Below are 5,507 nucleotides of genomic sequence, written 5' to 3'. Positions count from 1 at the left end.
TCGCAATTCTGACTTCATAACTCGCAATTGCAACTTTATATCACGCAATTCTGACTTTACAACTCGCAATTGCGTCTTTATATCACGTAATTCGGACTTTATTATTCCCAATTGCGACTTTATATTTCGCAATTCTGACTTAACTCGCAATTGCGATTTTATATTACGCAATTCTGACTATATAATTCGCAATTGCAACAAAAGAAAAAGTCAGAATTGTGAGATAAAAGTCGCAAATGACCTTTTTATTTTTTATTCAGTGGCAGAAACAAGCTTCCATAGTTTCTGGACTCTTCAAAGTTCTAGTACATGAATGTGCCAAGAGTCGAATACTATGTACGGAAAGGAAATGACGCATTCTACGGAGCCTCCTAAAGGGACATGATGATGGGACAAAAATGCAACATGGGAGAAAAATATATATATTTCTAATGCTTTTGCGTTCTCTTGCAATGACATAGTTGGGTAACTATATTGTATATAATTTGCGGGCATCAGGGAGCCGTTCTCAAAATGCGAATGCTTTTCAATGTGCGCTCGCTTTTTACTTTTACTTTCGAATTCACACATACTCTGTGTATAGGGAGCGGCGGTACTGACCACACATTTCACAAGACATTTGTTAATGACGCTCAGAATCTGTTGCGCACCAAATCCTCCGACTCGTCCTGTCAGTCATCTCTCCTTACTATCATCACGTGATAAGTGAAATCTGTAATGTAACCGACTACCACAGCAAGCCTAACCATGTCTGTAGAATGCGTTACTTATTTTCCGTGTCTTTCCGAATTCGGATTTAGGCAACTGTTTTCCAAAGATCTAGAAAGTTCTTTGAGCCTGTTCAATCCATTTTGCTACCTGAAACCTTTATATTTAAAACCTCTCCTCAGATAACATCTCGGATCTCCTGGGAAAAGCAGAATATGATCTGGTCAGGCCTGCACACTGCTCAGGTTCCCCGTCATTGTAATTTTGGTTACTGAAATAAGTGGCTGCCAGATGCCCTCCGGTGCTGATCTGAGCTCAGGTTTTGCTACATCTGCACGCGGTTGTTAAATACAGGAAAGCCGACCTCGGATCAGTGCTCAAGGGCATCCTGTGCGCAGCACGCCGTCATTTAGCCGTCAAAGGATTCTGCAGCGTTTCATCTTGAATGGCCCGCCATGATTACTTCCTTTCCATTAAAATGGCCCCTCTCTGCCTTCCTGACATTTTTTTTCCCAAGCATCCTCTCCACCTTTTTGAAATTCGCCCCAAAATTATTAATGATTCCGATATATTTTCCAAGCGAGCGTTGCTGATTTGCATGACTCACAGCGGAGAGAGAGAGAAAAAGCAGAGAGTGGGAAAGTGGGTAATGAGGGAAGGAAAGAGGAAAAAAGAGGAATGCAAAGACAAGACGGCAGGGAGGTGGGCGGCCGCGGAGACCAGGGACTCGTAATTGCCTTCTGCAGCGAGACTGCAAGATGAGGAGAGAGAGAGAGAGAGAGAGAGAGAGAGAGACAACGCTTTGAAATTTCATCTCAGGGCTCAGGGCCATCAAAGTCTGTAGGGTGTTGAGGCCGCCGCGTTCGACAATTCCCTCTACTTGTTTCTCTCTCTCTCTCGTCGTTCTTGCGGTGACAACGCGAGGCAGTTATTCTCCGGTGTCTTCGTCGTCTGTCAGTGAAGCTGTTGATAAGAGCAGAGAGCCGAACGCTAAGTGAGTTAGAAGGCCAGGCAGGCGGCAGCCGATAAACGAGGGTTGAAGGTCAGGAGAAGCCGTGTCACGCTCTTAAACTCTGCGGACACCCTGAGCCGACAGGACGCTGTGACAAGATGTTGAGGCAGCGCAGACTGAATGATAAATGCTATGCTTTAGTTGGATTTCAATGGGAAAACACATAGGTTTGTGGGCAAGGAATAGTTCACTCAAAATTGTACACCCCACAAACCCTTTCAAAGCTCTTTCTTCGTGGAACATAATGAAAAGGGTCTGTCAAACTATTTACGAGTTCATTTTCAAGTATCAGAGTAAACTTTTACTTCACAATATCTGACTTTTTATTCTGCTAAATTCCAGAAAGAAACATGCCGTTTCTTATTCGAATTTCGAATTCAAAGTAAAGAACTCAAGACCCGCTGCGAGATGCGACAGCGATGTCCGAGTCGTGAACGAACAATTCAATTCTCAATGGTTCACCAATGGCACTGAATGACTCAAAAGGCAAAATGATTCATTCATGAATTGCTGCAGTTCTCGCTGAGAATTTGATTGAATTCATACAGGTTTGAAACAACCTGAGGGTGAGTAAATGATGACAGAATTTCCAATTTTGGGTGAACTATCCCTTTAACAGTTCATTATATATTCAACAAAGGCCACATTTGTTGTTTTCACTTGTTTGCACATATAGGCCTACTTGAATTGTCAGTAACTTAAACTGATATCGAAAGTTTAATCTTTTGATAGTGTGTGACTTTTTTTGTAAATAAAATGAATCATTTAATTGTTTGCAGGTGCGTATTTAATATCTGCATCCACTAATCTTCCTTATTGACTATGAATAATAGCCTAATTCATAATATTTTCAGCTAGGCTACTATTTAAGCAGTATGTCTATTTTAATCCAGTAAAAAAATGAAAAGAAGTAGGCTACTTTTAACAGAATAATATTTCATTAGGGTGTCTGTAGCCTACTTGTACTTACCTGGTAGCATACTGTTTAACACTGGAATATAATAAGTGTCCATGGATATGACTTGATCACTATATATAGGTGATCACTATATATACTTCTTTTTTTTGAAGAAGAAGAAGAGCTTTGATCCATGCTATGGGACATATGTTTTGAGTAACGGGATTGTAACCAAAATAGCCACGCTTAACAGTCAAATAGGCTATCCTGTGGTAGCCTACAGTATGTCATCTTGGGACAAGAGCGATGTTCAGCGATTACTATCTTTGAATTTAATTTCCCGCTCTCTCTCTCTCTCTCTCTTGAACGCATATCTGTCACCGACCAATCAGCGGTCGTCCGTGTGGTCCTGGATCGTGGGGTTTTGCCCTTAATTTTCTGCGTAATTAAATTTTGATTACCCCTTTAGCTCGGCGAGCGGGGAATACTCCACAGCACACTCTGATTGCCGCCACACGCAGACTCATTACCGTCCCTGTGTGTGTGTGTGTGTGTGTGTGTGTGTGTGTGCTCGATTGTCGGATCCCCGTGCTTTAGTTCCCCTGAGTTTTTTTTATAGCCTACCTTGTTTATGAGGTTGGGTTTCTCTCATCAGCAGCATTAGCGGCTCGGAGCAGAGATGAATGGGATCGTCCTTGCTTGCGGACACACACAAACACACACCCCGCCGCGATCTAATGCTTCATAGCTGACCTTTCTAGACGTCCTTGTTGCGAGGGCGCGCACGCGGAGAGCCCGCAGACTGCTAAATAAACGGATATATTATTGTCTCGTGTGCGCATATTTTTTTGAGTTTACATTAGTGTATGTGCTTGTTTTAATCAAACAAACCATCTTTCAGCACATGCATAAAGTAACATTGTATTACCACGGTTTTCGAACATTTAGCATGGTAAATAAGCCTATTAGCCTACATGTTTGAAATACTATGTAAAGTAAATGCAAAATACCATGGTTATTCTACCACAGTAGTCAATATCACAATGTTCTCACAGCATAAAATAGTAGCCTACTGTTGTTTTGAATATGGTTTTCAGATATTTACCCTGGTATGGTAATACTATGGTATTCTTTAAAATACTTTACCAATTAAGTACTATGGTAAGGTATTCTGTGAAATTTCCAAAAAAGACCAAGGTACCATGTTTTCAACATCACTACACTCTCACCACAACAAAAAGTGTCGGGGTATTACCATGTTTTTTTTGTTTGTTTTTTTACATTAGACCAAATAATAGAAGTATATTAGTTTCTAAAAATGCAGAAATTTGTGTATTAGTGGTGTGTTAGTCTATGGTAATTATAATTAGCTTAATGTAAAAACAATAGAAGTCGATGGGCAGTCCCAGTGTAGACAGCTAGATAAATGTGCGTGTTTGTGTTAGATTGGGTTTCGCTGCCCCTGGCTGTGCTGAACCGCTGTGAAAATGAAGAACTGCTGTGATAAAATAACCGCTGCCCTTGCGGCTTTCTCTCCCTCTTTAACGCCTACGAAAGCATTCTGCTCTCGCCCGCTGCACAGACTCTCAAACCGCTTTCTTTCTCCTCTCCGTCTCCTTTATAGCAGACGGGCCCATGCAAATGATTGGGCGAGCTGGGCTCCCCCTGTCCCCTGTGTCTGGTTATTGATTGGTTAATGCAGGATGTCAGCGAGTCCGTTCGAGAGCGACGCCCTCTCTCTCCCCGACCATTTATCAGCACGCCATCAGCTCTCCACAGAAGAGCAGCGCATCAGGATGAATGCTAATCAATTCAGAGGAGAGAGAGAGAGAGAGAGAGAGAGAGAGAGAGAGAGAGAGAGAAGAGGTGGGGGGCGTGAGATTAGATGAGAGGAGGAGAGAGGATATGAGGTGAGAGGCGGTCTGTCCTAAGGTTCTTAACCCTTCACCCTGTCCTAACGTGACCTGTACCCTTTTCCACCAAAAAAGAACTGGTTCAGAACTGGTACTGGTTCAAAGTTGGTTCAACTTGCGAACCTTCTCAGACTCTGTTTGTTTTTCCACTGACTAGAGAGCCCAGCGAACGACGTCGTTACGTCACTGTGTACGTTGCCATAGCTTTCCTAGAAACACTTGCGGCCTTGCGCCAAGTTCAAGCATAACAATTACAATGGCGGACTACATCGTCTTTCTGCAAATGTTTCTCCTGGCTTTGCGATCCTATATTGGGGTCAGAAGAAGACGTTTAGAACACATTTGTGCTGCTCGTCTGGATTACTATAGACACAGGTTACGTTCGAGAAGAAGTTCGACAATAACCCTGCCCCCAGCCCCCGACGTAAGCATGACGTGGTAAAAGAACGGTTCTAGTCCAGCAAAGAGTTGGTGCCGCTTTGGAACCAATTTTCCTGGCCGAGAACCGGTCCTTTGGCTGTCGAAACACAAAGAACTGGTTCGCAAGTAGGCACCCGCTCCGAACCGGCACCAGCACTGCCTTGGTGGAAAAGGGGTTACAGATGTCTATGTATAGCTTAAATATTCCTCAAATGTTGATGTTTCAGAAATCTGATGGTGCTGTGGGACATTTATTCCTCAGTCCCACAATGATAACATGCTTAAAAGAAAGTAAAAGAAAATGATTTCTCTTTTTGTTGTTTAATTAACCATTTTGTCCAAAACTCCAATTAAAGGGTTAGTTCACCCAAAAATGAAAATTATGTCATTAATGCCTCACCCTCATGACGTTCTAAACCCGTAAGACCTTTGTTCATCTTCGGAACACAAATAAAGATCTTTTTAATGAAATCTGAGAGCTTTTTATCACTCCATAGACAGCTACGCAACTGACAATTTGACGCTTCAAAAAGTTCATAAAGAGTTCGTAAAACTA

The sequence above is a fragment of the Rutilus rutilus genome (assembly GCF_951802725.1).
Source record: "Rutilus rutilus genome assembly, chromosome: 8".
In the NCBI taxonomy this organism is placed as follows: Eukaryota; Metazoa; Chordata; class Actinopteri; order Cypriniformes; family Leuciscidae; genus Rutilus; species Rutilus rutilus.
Note: the sequence above shows the minus strand (reverse complement) of the source record.